Source organism: Psammomys obesus, unplaced genomic scaffold (genome assembly GCF_907164565.1).
Source record: "Psammomys obesus unplaced genomic scaffold, mPsaObe1.curated_primary_1811, whole genome shotgun sequence".
Classification (NCBI taxonomy): domain Eukaryota; kingdom Metazoa; phylum Chordata; class Mammalia; order Rodentia; family Muridae; genus Psammomys; species Psammomys obesus.
Window position 1 is genome coordinate 6,312,828 of NW_026590405.1, and position 19,174 is coordinate 6,332,001.

At 55.8% G+C, this 19,174-nt stretch overlaps 2 protein-coding genes across 2 annotated transcripts in view; one reads left to right on the plus strand and one right to left on the minus strand.

The window, feature by feature from the left end:
- The window catches only part of Pacsin1 (protein kinase C and casein kinase substrate in neurons 1), a 43,008-nt gene extending 35,782 nt beyond the window's left edge, over nt 1-7,226 (minus strand). The window contains exon 1 of the mRNA XM_055607245.1: nt 7,157-7,226. The gene's annotated coding sequence lies outside the window, so the exon portion shown is untranslated. The remainder of the gene's footprint in view (nt 1-7,156) is intronic.
- Rps10 (ribosomal protein S10) overlaps nt 1-19,174 on the plus strand; it is a 70,380-nt gene that overhangs the window by 41,258 nt on the left and 9,948 nt on the right. The window lies entirely within an intron of this gene.

Consider the following 19,174-nt stretch of genomic DNA (forward strand, 5'->3'; position numbering starts at 1 on the left):
CCGGGGAGGGTGGGAATTCTGTGGGTCCCAAGGGCAGAGCTTGGCTGGTTTCCTGCAGCGGCAGCATCAGGACAGATGGAGCCAGCTGGCACCTCACAGAGAGGGCTGAACAGCACTGTGGAGCCAGTCAGCAGAGCCTGTGAGCTGCGCAGCCTACGCAGAGGCCTCACCAAAAGAGCCTGATGGAGCAGAAGGCATGCGCAGAAAGGGAGCTGGGGTCTCAGCCAATCACAGTGCACTGGCCAGATCTCTGTCCTTTGTTTTTCTCTTCTTCTGATTGTCGTTGTGAGGCAAAGTAATGTAGCCCAGGCTACCCTCAAATCTGAGGTCTATCTCAGGCTAACCTTAAATTCCTTATTCTCCTGCTCTACCTCCTAAATGCTGGGATTACAGATGTGCACCGCTGAGCCCAGCTCTTAAACTAGAAGAGGGGAGGAGAAGCTGGGGGTGGGGAGTAGAGAGAAGGCAGGGGGGAGGGGCGGGGCGGGGAGGGAGAAGAGGAGGAAGATCCATCTGAGATGACAGGAAATGGGAGTCCTGACTGACAATTGGGACTTTAATGAATTGTTACTCTTTAGGTATAATAAACAGTAGAGGACTCAGACAATCTCAGATGAAGGTGTACTTTCCCAGCATGTACAAGGGCCCAGCATCTCCAATGCTAGAGCAAAGAAGCAGGAGGGGGGCTGTGGTGCACGCCTGCAATCCCCACACTCCGGGGAGGCAAAGGCAGGCAGATCTCTGTGGGTTCGAGGCCAGCCTGGTCTGCAGAGCAAGTCCAGGACAGCCAAGGCTACACAGAGAAACCCTGTCTCAAAAAACTAACCATACAAACAAAGAAAAAGTCTGTCATCTATGCCAGGCATGCTGGTACATGCCTGTAGCCCCAACACCGAGGAGGGAAGAGCAGGAGGACCAGAAGTTCAAGCCAGCCTAGGCTACAGAGCCAGTTTGAGCCAGGGCTCACGAGGGCTGCATGAGATGCTGTTTCAAACAAACGAACGATTAATTAAATGTCCAGGATCCCCAGTTAGCAGTCGTCTCGCTGGGCTCTTGGCTGCACCCCCCCTCCCCCGCCGCGTCCTGCCTGGAGCCACGCTAGCCCTGCTCCAGCCTTCACGTGTCTGCTCCTCTGAACACACCACCCTTCCCGAGCCCGCCTCTCACGCAAAGCCATCCAGCATGGCTGCCCGAGCTCTGAGACCACGGATGGCCTCGGCCTGGCTCTAGGCCATCCTAGGACACAAAGCCAGACCACACGGCGGTGTGTCCTGCCTCAGAGCCATGTCCATTCACTAACTCCAACCCAAGGGCATCCAGTGCTGCCTGCTGGCCTCCACAGACACAGGAGTGAGTGTAGCGCATACACGTACATGCGGGCCTCTGTACACACAAAACAAATCTAAAGACGTTTCAATTACGTTAAAAGACGGGCTGGACAAGGTACAGTGATGCAGGCCCTGGGAGGCAGAGGCAGGCGGTCTACAAAGCGAGTCCTCAGGAGGTAAAAACAGACAACGGCTGTAAATCCAACCGGCTATACAGCAAGTACCAGGACGGTCAGGTACACAGATGCCGTCTCAAGGACGCAAAACCCTAAATAAATAACCAAAAACCAGCGCTGTGGGCAAGGATACCCACTGCCAAGCCTGATGAGCTAAGTAGGATCCCTATGCCCTGTGACCCGCTCGGTGGAAGGCTCCAACTCCCAAACGCTCTGTGGCACATGCGTGTTCTCCCCCCCAACACACTAAATAAACAAATGTAAGATAAGGGCATGGGAGAGGTGTTTTAATGGGGAAGAGCACCGCTGCTCTTGCAGAGAGAGGGCCTGGGTTCAGTTCCCAGCACTCTCGTGGTGCCTCACAGCCATCTGTAACTCCAGTGGGCTGGGGGAGGCTGACGCCCAGCAGGCGCCAGGCACACACGTGCTACACAGATAAAACAGTCATACACACTTTAAAAACCTTAAAAATAATAAAGAAGGGGCTGGAGAGATGGCTCAAAGGTTAAGAGCGCTGTTTGCTCTTCCAAACAAAGAAGAGGTCCTGAGTTCAATTCCCAGCAACCACATGGTGGCTCACAGCCATCTATAATGAGAGCCGATGCCCTCTTCTGGCCTGCAGGTGCACATGCAGGCAGAACATTGTATACGTAATAAATAAATAAATCTTAAAAACAAACAAAAAAGACGTATATTGTAAAATAATAATAATAATAAAGAAATCAAACACTACTCATATATGAGGTCACCTGCTTCGTCCTATCAATGAGTCACGACCGTCTTTTCACAAGGTCCTTCCCCCTGCCCCCGCTGCCCCCAGGTGTCCCCAGAACACAGCAGAGGACTGCAGGAGAAGGAAAAGCCACCGTTGGCATGGGATGAGGTCATGACCACATCACCACGTCCTCCCGTGGCTTCTGGATGACCATCGTTGCCCAGCCAGCCTCCCTCCCCACTAAGACAGCACCGGCTGGAATCACCTCCAAAACGACACTGCCCCCCATCCCCGAGATGTGAGGGTTTGTCTGCCACACCTCAGCCAGGAAAAGGCTTACGGGGAGGATTTGTGCTGCACGCTGGATTAACCTTATTTAGAAGCTCCACCTTGACGCTCAGGCTCTCCGTACCCTCTGAATGGGCGTGCTCTCGGCGGGGCAGAGAATCCACTTTGCAGACACAGAATTCAACAGTGCTCTGCCGGCCTGGGTGGTGGCTCTGTGGGTGACTGGCTCACCCAGCGAACATCAGGACCTGAGTTTGAGTCCCCGGAACACACATCAAGATGGGCAGGGCAGGTCCATCTCAGTGCTCCCCCCGGCCAGAGGAGGAGACACTGAATCCAAAGGGTCCACAGGGACCGGCACAGAAGAGCCCCTGACTGAAGCAAGGTGGCCTTGAGGCCTGAGGTGTCCCCTAACCTCCACGCTTGCACGGTTGCACATGCGCACACGTTTGTTTATCGTGGGGGAGGGGTGTGAGTGTGTGCCTCAGTGTCCCCGTGTGTGTGTGTAGGGGTCACCTCCTTCCACTGTGTGGGGCTTCAGTCTTGGCAGCCAGCGTCCTCACCCTCTGAGGGAGCACCATCCCCCGGAGAGAAATGTTTCTGCTACGGGCTAAGCCAGGGCCTTCCCAGGACACCAAGCATGTATTAAGCCAGGGCCTTCCCAGGACACCAAGCATGTACTCTGTCCTTGCCATCCCGTGAAAAACCCTCTTCTTAGCCCAACTATGTACATATAACATCTGGGGTCTATTGGTGCTGAAAAGGAACAGAACACTGTGTTTATCTGAACTTTTTTCTTCAGTGCTGGGATTTCACCAGGGCCTCAGGCATGCTACATACAAGCATTTTACAACTGAGCCGAGGTCCCTGCTCCAGCTCAGACCTCCCCCCTTAACCAGGCGCTCCGTGTCCATCCCAGCCTGTACCAACTTTTACATTTATTTTTGATGTATTTGACTTATTTCATGTGGATGAGTGCATGGATACCGTGTACCTGGTACCTGGTGAGGTCAGAAAGAGGGTACCAGTGGCTCTGAGGACAGTTTTGATCCACCATGTGGGCGCTGAGACTCAAACCTTATTTAGACCAAGTAGGTCCTGTGCAAGGGCAGCCAGCACTCTTTCCCACTAAGCTACCCTCCCACTAGCATTTTCACACCGAGCAATGCTTAAGAAGTACCCACGGCTGGTAACCCCCAGCCTTCAGGAACCCCAGTCTGAAGGCACCTCTCCAACCCCACAGACCGGCTTCCCTCTGAGCCCTCAGCACTCACTTTCCTGTCACCCCAGCTCCTGAGTCACACGGCCCACCTCAGGCTCCTCCCGCCCACCCTCCCTGGATGGGCATCATCTTCAGCTGCCCCGCCCTGCTCCCCAGCAGCAATGCCTGGGGCTGGATGCCCAGGCCTAACTGGAACCGACTCTGCAGCAACCTGCAGCTGTGCCAAGCTCGAGGGGTCCTCTGCCACCAAGCTGAAGCTCCTGTTGGTACCTTCTACGACCCTGAGGACCCTGAGCACTCCCACCCTCGAGGCCCAGTCTCTCAAGGCAATGGAAACCAGCACCACGGCAAATGGCTGCAAGGGTGGCTAACAGCTTTCCAGTCTGAACCAGATTGCCCACATCGGACACCAATTAGTTTTGAAATAAGAAAAAACAAACAAACAAAAAAAAAAAAAAAAAAAAGAAAGCTTTTTGTTCAAAAGTCTGATGGTCTGAGTTAGACTAAAATATGCAGCAAAGCTGAATCTGACTCTTAATTCTCCCGTTTCTACCTCGCAAATGCTGCTGACATTACAGATGTGCGCAGCCATACACATCTGGCTTGAGGGCTGGATTCTTTTCTCTCGTTTTAATTTACACTTATCTATTTGCCACAGCATGCATGGAGGCGAAAGGACAGCTTGTGGGAACCAGCTCTCTCCTTCCTCCATGTGGCTCCCAGAGACTGAACTGACGTCATCAGGGCTGATGGCAAGTGCTCTACCTACTGAGTCATCCACCAGCCTGGAAGGTTTTTGTTGTTTGTTGTGTTTTGGTCTGTTTTCCTTTAAGAAGAGTGTGAAACAGGCGGGGGAGCTAGCTCAGCAACTGAGAGTTCATTCTGCTCCGAGGAGGACCTGGTTTGGGTCCCAGCACTCCCACTGGGCAGCTCCTGCCACTTGTAACTCCAGCTCCAAGAGATGCAACACCTTTGACCTCCGGAGGCGCCTGCACTCACACGTGCACACCTATGCAGGAGGCAGCAGCGGGTCATCTCTGTAAGTCTGAGGCCACCCAGGCCTACACGCAGAGTTCCAGCACAGTGAGCTACATAGAGGGACCCTGTCTCAAAAAAAGCCATAATAAACTGGGTGGTGGTGGCGTACACCTTTAACCCCGGCAGAGATTAACTCCGGAGGCAGAGGCAGTCGGATCTCTGACTTCGAGGCCAGCCTGGTGTACAGAGTGAGTTCCAGGACAGCCAGGGCTACATTAAAGAAACCAAATAATAACAATAACAATAATAGAAATGTAAAAATTAAAATAAACTGAAAAACCAATGGTTGGGGCTCTGCGGCACAGAGGGACCACCTTGTCTAGAATTCCCCAGCAAGGGGCAAGGGCTGTGGCTCAGCAGGAAGTGCTTCCCACAGCGTGTTCCAGGCCCGTGGATGGATCCTCTTCCTACCCAGTACAGCCATTCTCTCAGCTCCTCCCCTTGCTTCCACAGGGAGGACCCCAAATGGGCATGCTCCTTCCCTGATGGCCTTCCCGGCCAATCAGGCCCACAGAAGTTTCACTTCTCCAGCGAGCCACCATCACTCACTCCTGGGGATGCAGGCAGCTCCTGAGGAGGGAGAAGGCTACGAGCGACCTGAAGTCAGGAAGGACCCACTACGTCATGCTTTCCACAAGGGAAGGTGTCCCTGTGTCAGGCCTCGGGGACACTGGACCAGTACACACATCCCACAGCCACGGTCTGAGTCCATAAACCCAGGGGAGATGCCACCTAAAAACTGAGGCAGAAGAACACCAGAGGGTCCAAGGAGAGGGAGCAGGGTAGGAGAGGACCGCAGCCATGGAAGCTTCCGAGAGCTTGCAGGGAAACCAGCGAGGCTTGGCTGGGAGAGCTTCAGAGCGGTGGAGGGCAGAGTGGGGACGAGGTGGAGTCAGCTGACTAGCAGAGCGGCACAGCCTCTTCAGGGACCGCCGTGCACCTGTCAAAGGAGCCAGGCTGCCCAGGAAGGGCTCTGCAGGAGAACCCGGCAACCCAGAAGCCGGGAAGAAAGGCAGGCCCTCAACAATGGGCTGACCGGGCCCCCTGGGATATCGGGGACCATCGAGTCAGACCGGAGCCAGCAGGACAGAAGTCTCACCAACAGTCACAGCTGCCACTCACCCCCAGGCCTAAAGGAGCTTCTCCGTGGCTCTTTGGTCCCTGGGGACAGAGAGGCCAGAGGGGGCTCCCCTCCATCTTTCAGCTTGCTCACTATTGCCCAGAATCTATATATCACTCACTCACTCATTCATTCATTCATTCATTCTGCAAACATTTCTTCCGTGCTAAGCCCTTCTCAGACAGGAGGGTGATGACAGAGACAGATCAGATTCTTAGCCTGAAGGCATGTCGGTCTAGAGGGCGGCAGACCAGACATTAATAACCTGGGGCCGACAGAGTCCAAGAACACAGGGCTGGAGGCGGCCTCTCACCGGGGGGCGCACCATGAAGCCACTTGGAGAGGGTGATCCGAGCAGCCAGGCAGACATCTGATAAGAAAACCAGGCTGGGGGCAGAGCTTCCCAAACCCTTGCAAGCTGCACCCCAGCTGTGCCGGGGCCCCTGACAATGGTAGCTATTTCTGGTCATGCCTAGAAAAAGAAGGTGGTCGCATGTGACTCCCCCCTCCCCGCCCCCACCGCCAGGCTGCGGAGCTGGGCTCGGAGGGGGGAAGCGGGGACGAGCTGGAAGTTAAAAGCCGGGGGTTTGAAGCTGGGTCTAGCCAAGCTCTGGGGTCTGGTCACTGCGTCCCAGACACATGAATGACCCTTTAACCTTTCCACAGCTTCCTGAAAGGCTGACACAAGCGGGAGAGTGCCCCAGCTGTGACGGAACGGTCTGAGGTTGGCGGAGGGAGGGCTCAGTGGCGCAGAGAGGATTGTGCTGCATCTGCGGGGCCCTTAGCACCGCCACCCCTCTCCTTCCACCTCCCACCCCAGCTGGGGGGGGGGGGGGGGAAGGGGGTCGGAAGCGAAGAAGGAAGTACCTGTAATCGCAACCAGCCATCGCGGGCTGTGCTTCTCCCCAGCCCACTCTGATCCAGAAATAACACACGCACCAAGCTGGCAGCGGCCCACCCCTCCCAGCTGGTCCCAGAAAAACACGCAACACCCGGGGCCAGGCCCCGGCTTCCCAAGGATCCCATTTCCTTCCTCTTTCCGGGGTAGAGGCCTCCCCTTCAGCATCCCAGGGAACCTAGCCAGGGGCCATCCTGGCATTGCCTGGGGTCAAGCCCAAGAGCATCCCCGGGGGCGCGCCCACCTCTCTCCGGGTACCTGTCCTCGGCTGTGTCCCCCGCCACCACACGATGGGAGCCTGCATCCCGGGCCCTGGGCTCCCCGCACCCCCACCCCCACCCCGCGCTCTCTCCACGCTTTAGACCCCCTACCTGGGCGCCGGGGGGCCGGCCACCATCGGCGGGAACGGGCGGCGAAGCGGGCGGCGGCGGCCCGGCCTCAAGCCCGGGCAGCTGCCCGGGGGGGGGGAGGAGGAGGAGGAGGAGGAGGAGGAGGGGGAGGCTGGCGCGGCCGCCGCGCGTCTCTCCGGGGCTGCGGGAAGGAGGAAGGTCAGAGCCGCCGAGCGCAGCGCCGCGCGGGGGCGGGGGCGGCGCGGATTAGAGCGGCTCCTGGGCGAGCCAATGGCGGCGCGGTGGCGGCGCAGGTGGCGGCGCCGCGGCCACCCGGAGGCCGCCCGCTCCCCGGCGCGGCGGGAGCTCCCTGCGCGCTCCTCGTCCCCGCGTCTCACCGGTGGGGGCACGCAGGCCAGGGCCTGGTGTGGTGACCCCTGTCCTCCCCTACCCGTGCGTGTGTGGGCGCGCGCAGGACAGGGCCTGCGGTCTAGCCTGGTGTGATGACCCCTCTCCTACCCAGGCGTGCAGGAGGGGCCTTGGGACTTCCACCCGACCCCACGGCCCACTCCCACCCGCAGCTCCGCCGAGAAGACCTGTGTGGATTCTCAGGCCGCGGTTCACCCCCGCTGGCTGTCGGCAAATCTGACCCAAAGCCTTCTCTGAGGCTCTCGGGGGATCTAAAAGGTGACCCCGGCTGCTTTCCCGCCTCGTGTTCTAAACTGCTTCCAGGGGCCAGCCTGCTGCCCCACGAGAGCCACTGGATGGCTTGGTTGAACCTGCCCTAAACCCGGCGCTCAGCAGGGAGACCAGTAGCTCGAACCTGACCACCTACGTCCTTCCCTAGCTCACACTCATGAGACAACTGGGGTGGTAGGGGAATGTATTTTGTTTGGTTTGGTTATTTGAGACAGGGTTTCTCTGTGTAGCCTTGGTTCTCTTGGAGCTCTCTCTGTAGACCAGGCTGGCCTCGAACTCACAGAGGCCCTCCGAGCGTCACCACCGCCCTGCTGAGGATGTGTTTTGAAGTGGTATGCCCAACACTGAAAACTCCCCCATCTGGAGGAGCGAGCAACGCGGGAAAGCGGCCAGGACCAGAGTGGGAGAGGCTGATCTTGAACACTGGACGCCCATCACGGGAAAGCTGACTCCGGTTTGCCCAAGACGTCACTATTCTTTGTCTTACCCCTGAGCTGATCTGCATGTCTGTACTTCCCGCATAAGCCCGGCCTGGAGCCAGGAGCTCAGGAGGACGCCCGCCTCAGGGAACAGCGTGCTGGAATGGGTGTCTGCCACAAAGGGACTCGCTAGGTTGAGGAGCGCGCGGTGAGGCTGGGTCCCTTAGCAGTCCCTGTTTGGCACCGAAGGCCTGGAGGATTCCTGAAGAGCCGCGGGAGTCGCTGTAGGGCCTCAGCGGACGCTGGGAAGTTGAGGAGGTGGAGCTCCAGGATGCAGCTGCCGCAGCAGCGCAGCAGCGGTCACATAGATGCATTCACAAGCGCACAGCGAAAGTGGGCAAGCAAACAGCACTGCCTTGTCTTACATCAGCGCCAGAAGGTGGCCCCTGCCACGGGAGCGCTCCTCTCGCCTCAGGCCGTCCTGGACGCCCTCTCCCCCTCCCGGATCCAGTCATGCCGGTGGTCCAGGTTAACCGCCACGGTGAAAGGCGCTCCAGGGAAGGCTGAGGGCCCTGGGCAGAGCTGGCCACCAAGGCTTTCCAGCGATGGCGTCGGATAGCTGAAATTCAGGCTAGCCAGGCTGCACAGGAGTGCGCAGCAGTTAGGCAGGGCTGGCAAGGCCAGCGTTTCCGGGCTGACTCCGTTAGTGGGGTGTTCTAGCTAGGGAGACTGATGAGATCCCCCCCTCCTGCCTCGGCACCTCCTGATTCCCCACACCCCAAGCTGGAGTTTCCCATCAGCCCCAGGCAAAGGTGTGGGACTCCCGTGGGGCAAGGGACTTCACTCAGTTGCCCGAGGAGAACACCTCAAGACTCAGACTCCTGTCTTGATAGTCCTGTCTACGTGGAGTGTCTGGGGCCTGGGGAAGCCACTGACACACCCAGCTCTGTCCGTTGGTTCGTATGACGGGGATGATGGTTACACTCCCCTGGTTGGGTGCCGGAAGCAGACAGGGTCTGTGGAGTGCCCAGCCTGCCCGTCCAGTGCTGTCTGCCGTGGCGGAGGAATTCCTCCTCAGAAGGAACTGTCCTCACGTGGGGAGGATTCCCCAGGAAAGGCTCTCACAGAGAGGAAAGGCTAGAAAACCGGCCCCTCCCCTTTTCATGCTAGCTCAGTGGTAAAGCGGTGTGTTTTTTTTTTTTTTTAAGATTTATTTATTGTGTGTACAGTACTCTGCCTGCATGTACACCTGCATGCCAGAAGAGGGCACCAGATTTCACCCACATGAGTCACCATGTGGGAATTGAACTCTGGACCTTTGGAAGAGCAGCTGGTGCTCCCAACCTCTGAGCCTCTCTCCAGCCCTAAAGTGGTGTTTTCATTGAAAGCAGATTGGAGCCTGGGGGGTGAGGGCTGAGAAGGCAGAGGAGGGGTCAGTGAGCTCTCTCAATAAAATGATTAATAGTAAATACTTTAAAGAAAAATAGAAAGAAAAAGCCAAAGGAGCCACAGCTCCAGACTTCCCTGACAGGACACATATTATCCCTTGATGGCTAGACATTTGGAGGGGTGATAAGAGTCGGAAAAGGGTACTCACGGGGAGGGTGCTGTGATACAATGGGGATGAGAGGCAAGAGCCTGAGAAGAAAGCAGCAGCCTCACAGGAGCTGTGGTCCGGCAGGAGACTTGAAAGGGGCGGCTTGGTTAGCGCACTCCCGAAGTGATGGCTGGAGGGCCAGCCTGGTCTACAGGTCGAGTTCTAGGTCAGCCAGGGCTACACAGAGAAATCCTGCCTTGAAAAAAAAAAATCCTTTAAAAAAATTTAAAAAAAAATTAAACTGACAGAGGTTTAGGAGTGAAGAGATTTTGCTGTTACCCAGACACCCCAATTTCAGTTGCCAGCACCCTTATCAGGCAGCTCACGAATGCCTATAATTCCAACTCCAGAGGCTCTCACGACCTCTGGTGGCCTCCTTAGCCACCTGCACACATGTGCACACCCACACAGACACACCCACACACGCATGCGCACAGTTAAAAATAAACAAGTCTCTTTTAACAAACAAAAGTAGAGATGGGTAAGAGAGAAGGCAGCCAGGGGCCCTGTGCGCAGAGCTGAGCCGTGGCGAGGGTTAAATTCAGACCTCAGCAGCCACAAAGCTGGAAAAAAAAAAAATGAGAACACCCCCACACACACACACCCACACCCACAGACTCCTGCCCTGTGTAACCCAAAATAAAATGTTCCAGAGACTGATATGGAATGTCCACGCTTTCTAAACTATGCCAGCTTCCTTCTAGACGTTCTGATGGCAGACTTGTTCCTCAGAGAGGAGCCTGACCCGGCTTCCTGTTCTGTGTCCCTGCCCAGCCTTTTCCTGCTCTGTATCCTTTACCGTCCCTCCCTCCTGTTTTGTGCTCGAGCCTCAGTGGTGCACATCTTACTTTCCGGAGCATTTCCCACATCTCTTGTGTCCCCGCCCCACTAAGACTTGACCTGCCTCTGTGCCTACAGGTCTGTGCTTCCCACCCAGAGCTCCCAGCCCCCCTCAGCCCATCCTCCCTCAGACTCTCTGCCACGCAGAGCAAGGAGCCAGGCGCAGCTGTCCCCAAGGGGTTTTCAGATGCCAGCGGGACACAAAAGACCTGTGGACAGAAAGGCGGGCGGGCCAGAGCTGAAAGGCGTGGGAATAAATAAATCAATCAATGAATAATGGATTGGAAACGGATACTGTGTGTCAGGCCTGGAAGAGGGACAGGCGAGGGAGATTTCAGCTCCCCTGACTTCCCTGTGGCAGAAAGACCTAGGAGAAAGGGGGAGCAGGAGGACAGGTTCTGAGCAGTTGGGGTGATGTCCAACTTCTGACCCTTCTTACTCTCTCTAGACCACTGGGATTAAAAGCATTCACCATTGTGCCCAAGCTTTTTGTTTGTTTGTTTTATTGAGACAGAGTTTCTCTGTGTCACCTTTGCTGTCCTAGACTCGCTTTGAAGACCAGGCTGGCCTCGAACTCACAGAGCTCCGCCTGCCTGTGCCTCCCTGAGAGCTGAGATTACAGGCGTGCGCCACCATGTTAACTAAAAATTATATATTAGTAGCCAGGCCAGGTGGTGCACGCTTTTAACCCCAGCACTCGGGGAGGGAGAGGCAGGTGGATCTCTGTGAGTTCGAGGCCAGCCTGGTCTACAAAAGGAGTTCGGACAGCTAGAGCTACACAGAGAAACCCTGTCTCGGAAAACCTAAAATAAATCAATGTTATTCCTGTGTGCGCACGTGGTATGCATGGCGTGTGTTTGGGCGCATGGAGCATGGACGGAGATCAGAGGACAAGCTTGGGGTCTTGCTCGCCTCTCTCCAGGTGAGAGCCGGGACTGAACTCAGCCTTGCAAAGGCGGGTTTCTCTGCCGGTGACTCTGGAATCCGAGCCTCCTGTAGGAAAGCCCTCGGCCTTTGGGAGGAGCCCAGATTCAGCCCCTGTGTTGACCTGGAGGACAGGTCGCCCAGGACACACAGACACACAGCCTCGGTCGGACCAGGCTCCTTCCGAGGTTGCGGCGGTTCGCCCGCGGGACGCTGTGAGTACTGCCCGTCGTGGGCGTGGACACGGAGGCCGGAGAGGTGGGCGACCTGGCGATGTCTCGCAGCTGGAAAGCGCGGGAGCTGCGGTTCCTCCCAGCGGGAGGGCGCGGCCGGCGCACTCTCGCCACCTAGTGGCCGTTCCCTTAAACACAGGCGGAGTTCCTGAGCAGGGACTGGGCGGCCTTGAGCCCAGTGTAATCCTCCTGCCTCAAACTACTAAATCCCGAGAACACAGAAACAAGTTCCACCATGCTCATCTAATCTTTTTTTTAATTATTATTTTTTCTTTATAGGTGTGTGTCAGGTGGGGGGCGCAGAGGACAGTTTCATAGAGTCGGTTCTCTGACTAACTTTATGTGGTCTCTTGGATTCGAACTCAGCTCCCCAGGCTTGTATCTTTGGGCAGCAAGTACCTTTACCCACTGGACCATCTTACTACCCTTTTTTAAAAATGATCTGTTTGTCTCGGGTGGGGGTGGTAAGGTGTGCAGAAGTCAGAGCCCATCTTTTGGGAAATGGTTCTCTTTCTTCTACCATATGGTCCATTAGGCTTGGCTGCGAGCATCCTCAGCCACACAGCCACCCCGCTCTCACCGACTCTTAACACCAACACTTAGAACTGGCGTGGTGGTGCGCACCCACAATCTCAGCACTCAAAAGCCGGAGGAGCCAGGAAGACCAAGAGCTTCAAATACAGAGGGCTATAGAGAACACCTTGTCTCAGAGAATCCGACAGGAAATAGGGCTTGCTGGGGGGAGGCATCTGTCCAGGGTGTTCCAGGCTTTCACGCGAGGCTAGCCTCTCCCCGCACTGAGCTGGCCCTTCCTCACTGTGACAAACACCTGAACCCATTTGGAAGGGTTTATCTTGGCTCGTGGTGCAAACCCAGGGTCGGCAGGATTGATTGCCTTGAGCCCGAAGCCACGCAGAGTAAACCGGCAGCGGGAAGCATTCTTAGGGCCAGGCCATAGACGCAAATCCCGGTAGTGTTGGCTGGGTTTCCCTCTTTCTTTCTTTCTTTCTTTCTTTCTTTCTTTCTTTCTTTCTTTCTTTCTTTCCTTTTTTTCTTTTCTTTCTCCCCCCCCCCCCTTTTCTTTCTCTGAGACGGGGTCTCACTGTGTAGCCCTGGCTGTTCTGGAAGACACTATGTAAATCAGGCTGGCCTCCCTTTGTCTCCCTAGTGCTAGGATCAAAGGCTCTCGCCATCACCCCTGGTTGGGCCTCTCTTTCTATCACCTTTTACTTTGTTCTCATGCCATATCCATCCTGGGTCCTCTCAATTTAACAAATTGAACCAGAAACAGACACACCCAGAAGTTTGCTCTACCCCGCCCCCCCCAAACACACACACACTGTTGCTTTAAGACAGAGTCTCATGTAGCCCAAGATATTCTTGAACTCGCCCTGGTGCTGAGGAGCCCCTGAACCTCCTGCTTCACCTCTGGAGTGCACGGATTACACTTGCATTCCCCCCCCCCCCCCCCCTGTTTCTGCTGGGCTGGGATCGAACCCAGGGCCTCCAGTGTGACAGCCCAGCGTTTCACCAGCCTCTCCTAGGGCCAGCCTCTCCCAGGGGCTGTTTTCCCGTATTCTCTGAGACAGGGTCTTACCATATGTGGTGATTCCTGCCCGTAATTCCAGAAGCAGAGGCAGGCAGATCGCTGTGAGTTCGAGGCCAGCCTCGTCTACAGACAGAGTTCCAGAACAGCCAGGGTTACACAGAGAAACCCCGCCTCCAAAAACAAACAGACAAACAACAACAAAAGGATTAATTGCTCCACACCGGACACAACTTTGTAGCCCACATCGCTTTGATAAGGGAGAGGACTGAGTTGATGTTGAAGCCCAGCCCAGCGCACCAGACTGGAGAGGCCACGTTTTGTCAAACACTCTTGCTCTTGGCTCCAAGGTTGGATGACTTGCCCTCAAGTCTGGGGACACCAGTGAATCTCAAGCCCCGTCCTCCTGAATTGTAGAACTCAGTCGCCAGTTTCTTCCTCCGAAATCAAACCCACTGGAGGAAGACGGGGTTTATGCTGAGACACCACCCAGGTCCAGCGCAGACCCTTCTAACCTGTGCTCTCTGCTTCTCTGCTCTCTAGTGCTCCTTGGCCTTTTGTTTTGGTGTGTGTGTGTGTGTGTGTGTGTGTACATATGGTTGCGTGTGCATATTGGCGTGGGTGTGTATGGCAGGTGAATTCCTCAGTCTCTCCTCACTTTATTTTTTGTGGCAGGGTCTCGCACTGACCTGTAGCTCCCTGGTGGGGGGCTAGGTTGGCTGAGCAGTGACACGTAGGGACCCTCCTGTCTGTCTCCTCAGCACAGGGATCGCAAGCGTGTCGCCACCACACAGGGAAGTTTTACATGGTGTGGAGACTCCAGAGTTCGGTCCTCACGCTCACACGGTAAGCACTTACCAGCTGAGCCATCTCCCCAGGCTCCGGTCTTGGGGTGACATTGTTTTGTGGGTGTTTTGGCTGCGTGTATGCTCATGTATCCGGTGTGATGGTGCACGACTTTCAGCTCAGCAGGGGAAGTCCGAGCAGGTGGGTCTCTGTGGCTCTGAGGCCAGTTTCATCCACAAAGCCCATTCTGTCCAGACAGGGCTACACAGTGAGACCCCGTCTCAGAAACCAAACCAAACCAAACCAAAGCCAAGGACAACGAAACAGAGTGGACAGCCGACTGTTCTGCACGAGGGAGGTCACTGGGTGTCCCAAGGACGCCATCAATACGATATTAAAAAGTGACCTCAAGGAAACAATCAAAGGTCCTTGCCAGCAGCAGCTTGGCTGGCATCAGAGCGCCGGGGCTGAGGCTGGCACGCTAGCCTCCCACAGCTCGGCTCTCTGCGGGAGCCTGTGCTCCTGAAGGCCAGGCTGTCTCTCCCTCTCTGGTTTGGGAGTAGGGAGGCTGGCTGGAAAGGAGTGCCAAGGGTGAGTCCTTCCACAGTCTTTGGCATCTGTCTTGGTCTCTGACCAAAAATACCTGCAGTGCTCCTGAGAGGAAGCAAGCCTGGCCTCCCTGGGTCTGCTGCCTCCCTCCCTCCGCCCTGCTTCCCTCAGTGCCCCCTGTCCACTGGAGCCCACCTCAACAGAGTGGCAGGAGAAGAATGAAACAGGCCCCCATTTTGGAGCACACTCTGTCCTGCCCCCACTGATCCTGAACTCAAGCCAGAAAAGAAGGCCATGGAGGTGACCGCAGAGGGCTCAAGGACAGCAGAGTCCCAACCCTCCAAAGCAGAGAGACTTGGTCAGATGGTAACACGTCCTGGCTCCCGAGCCCTCCCGCCCCACCCCACTCCCAGCCCACCTGGCCTGCTCAGCGCTGACCTCAGAGAAGGAGCTACCGGGAGCCACACCAAGGGAGTTCCCAAGATGACCTCGGTCCCTGGCACCGTGGATCAGTGTCCCACAATGAGAACCACCTGCAGTGACAGAGACAGTCACCACTCAGGGACACTCGAAGAAATGTCGGGGAACCGGCCCCAACACACTGCTGTGGCCTTTGACTCACTCCGTAGCCAAGGATGACCCTGAACTCATGATTCTCCTGCCTCCAGCTCCCAAGTGCTGGGATGACAGGTGTGCTCCCTCATGCCCAGCTTGTGGTCCCAGATGGAGCACAAGGTGCGTGGGAGGATGTGGCTGAGCCCGCCGCTGCAAACCCAGCAAAGCGGAGATCTCCTGAAGCAGAGTCACCGGTCCCCCGCCCCCTTCCCCCCTGAGGCACACAGCAAGGAAGCAGGGAGCCCACTGCCCGTGTACTGCACTCCAAGCAACAGCTTGTTCTTAGAAACATATCTGCTTTTATTTGGTGTATGTGGTGTTTTGCATCCTTGTATGTATGAGCACCCTGTGCATGCAGTACCCACGGCGGCCAGAAGAGGGCGTCAGAGACCCTGCAACTATAATTACAGGCGGCTGTAGGCTGCCCTGTGCGTTCTCCGGAAGAGCAGCCAATGCTTTTAACCGTTGAGCAATCCTCCAGCCCGAATTTTCTGCGGTAGTTTCAAGACAAGTTCTTGAGTCTACTGGCCATACCACCCAGAACACACCTGATCTCATGTGAGCTCAGAAGCTAAGCAAGTTCAAGCCTGGCTGGCACGCGGATGGATGGAAGAGGAGTCACGCAGTCCAGGCTGAGCTCAAGCTCCGTGTGTCCCGGAAGCTGGCCTGGAGAGCCTCGACCCTCCTGCCTCCACCTCCCAAGTCCTTCGGGAGCGGTGGCGCACTGCCAGCCTGTGATCCCAGCGCTGGTGGAGGCAGAGGCGGTAAGTGAAACCTTCGACCAGGCCTAGTCATGTATGATTGCCATGCTAGCACTGAGAAGCTGAGGCGCAGCTACCGTGAGTTCAGGGCCAGCCTGAACAACGTTGTGAGTTTCCGGCTGGCATGAACTGCAGAGTGAGACTCTATCTCAAAAAACAAATCAATACGTAAAAATAGCCGGTGGCCTGGGCACACACCTTTAATCCCTGTACTTCGGGGGCAGAGGAAGGAGTGTCTCCTTGACTTGGAGGTTAGCCTAGTGTTCACAGTGAGTGCCACACCAGCCAGGGCTGCCCGGTGAGGCCCCGGTAAAGCAAAACAAAACAGTGAGATCTTCACCTTGAACAAAAGAGTGAATCTTCACCTTGAGGGGATAAAGCTCGGCGCTGAGGGCGTCTGGGAGAGGCTCAGAGCCCATTCCCCGGTTTACACAAGGCCACTCGAGTGCAACGGCCATATGGGCACAGCCGGGCTGGCTTGCAACCGCTCGGAGAAAAGAAAAAAAAAGGCAGAACACCCTGCCCCTTATCCATCCAATGACAGGGCTCCACGGGCGGCTCTCCTCCCGCACAGCTGCGCAAGGCTCAGCCACAGCGCTGAGCGCAGTGAGGAGGGGCAGAGAACCACTTTGGGGTTATATTACTGGTATTTTTATTTATTTTTTTGTTTGTCATAAACTTGATGTGTCGCCAAAAAGACTTAGAATTTCTGATCCTCCTGTCTCTGCCTCCCAAATGCGGGGCTCCAGGTCTGTGGCACCCCATTAGCTGTGGTTCCGGGGCCTTCCAACACAGGGCCTCCCCCGCTCCAGACAAGCAGCCCAGCAGCTAGCCCCAGCCTCAGCTCCTGAGTGACTTTGGAGGTGACCAGGCACGGTCGGCTCATCTGCCTTCCACTCCTCTGTCCTCAGCCCGTGTCCCGGACATGGCGGGGGTTGTTCCTTTAGAGAGATGAGCGTTTTTCAGGTCAAAGACAGAGAGGGCCGGCCCGGCACTGCAGGGCTGGGAGAGGCGTCTTCTTCAGAGCTCGGCCCACCCACGAGCCTTATTTATGGTGCGGTCCGTGAGCTGATTTGTGATTTCTTGCTGCTCCATCTGGCCTTCGCTGGCAGAGCTCCCGGCTCGACTTCCCCGGGCAGGGCTGTATGTCTGCCAGCCCAGGGAGGCCCGAGAGTGAAGGGGCGGGAGGTGGATGGGAGCTAACTCCTTTCTGCCATCCTGGCTGCCGGGGATTGGAGCGCCCAGAATCCACCCCTGGGCGGGGTGGGGACACTGTCCCCTCCCCCACTGACATCACCGCTACAGCCCTCATTACCTGGGGGCCGAGTGCCCCAAGCCACCGAGACCGCATTTGCACAGGCTCTGGGTTGGACAAGCCTATATTGGAATCTTCTTATAAGTGTGTGTGTGTGTGTGTGTGTGCATGTTGGTATGTATGTGTATGTTTGTATGTGTGTGTATGTGCACATGTGTTCTTTATGTGTAGGTGTGTATGTGTATGTGGGTATATTTGTGAATATGTGTGTGTATACGTGTGTGTGTGTTCTTGTCTTTCACCATGGCCACCTGTCCAACATGGCAGCAGGCCCCGCTGACACTCTCCTTGAACCATTTCACCAGCCTGATCTGAGCTCCCTCTGCTCCCTGCCGGGTCCGCTGGGTCTCTGGACTTGCTTTGACGAAGGCAGATGGTAGACAGCGCCCACACTGCTTCCGTCCGGAAGCTTCTACTGGACCAGAAGGCTGCCACCCCTGATTGTCGTGTTGCTGGTAGAGGAGAGAGGCCTTTTTGGGGGCTCCGAGTTAAGGTTTTGTGGGCCCTCCAGCTTAGCCTACCACCAGCTCAGAGTGGCCGTGGGTCGCCAAGAAAGGACCGGAAAGGCTTACAACACTTGGTGAGCAGTGATGTCCACAGTCCGGGGGGGGGGGGGGGACAGACACTAACAGCCACGGGGAAGGCAGGCGGCCACTTAAGATGAGGGGATGTGGCACAGGCCTGTCATCCCAGCCCTTGGAAGGTGGAGGCAGGAGGTTCAGCAATTCAGCCAGGAGGTCCTGGGTTTGAAATGCCCAGAGAGCCAGCAGCTGGACATGGCTCACATCTGTAGCCCCAGCGTCTGGGAGGTGAGACAGGAGAGCCAGAAATTCAAAGGTGTCTTGGCTTCATATCATGTGTGAGGCCAGCCTGGGCTACATAACAACAACAATAACAATAAAATTACATGAGACCCTATCTCAGAAATTTATAAACAAGGGGCTGGAGAGATGGCTCAGTGGCTAAGAGCACTGGCTGCTCTTCCAGAGGTTCAATTCCCAGCAACCACACGGCGGCTCACAGCTGTCTGTAAAGCCAAGATCTGACACCCTCACACTGACTGGTCTACATAATGAGGCTCAGCAAAACCAGGGCTACAAAGTGAGACTCTGTCTTTAAAAAGCAGACAAATAAAGGACAGAGAAGAAAAACAGGAAGAAAAAATTATAAATCTGTTCCCATATGGAAAACCTGAATCAGAAAGATACAAGGCACAAGGAGAATCCGGGTCACTGTGATGCCGCAGCTCTCGGGTGGCACCTGTCACAGAGTCTGAGACAGAGCTGCCCACTGCACCCTGGCGCCTAAGAAGGACCACGGCAGACTGAAATCAACCCAACTCATGGGGTAACCCCAACACTTAGGAAGCAGAAGCAGGAGGATCAAGAACAAGGTCAGTCTTAGAGTTCAAGGCCAGCCCTGGCCCCATTAGACCCTGTTGTGAAAGTGTGTGTGTGTGTGAGAGAGACAGTTGTCCTCTGCCCTCCTGACATGTGCCACCACACTCATGTGTGAGTGCAATAAATAGATTTGTAAAGACAAGGCAAGGCCATCCTGGGGTGAGTTCAAACCAGGTCTGCTTTACCTGAGACCCTACCTCAAAAAATAACAGAAAGGGCCTGGGGACTCAGGTGGGGTGGCACACGCTTTTAACCCCAGCACTCCCAGCACATAGGAGGCAGAGTGGGTGAATCTCTTAGAGTTCAAGGCCAGCCTGGTCAGTCTATATAGTGAAATCCTGTCTCAAGAAAAAAAAAAAAAAAAAAAAAAAAAAAA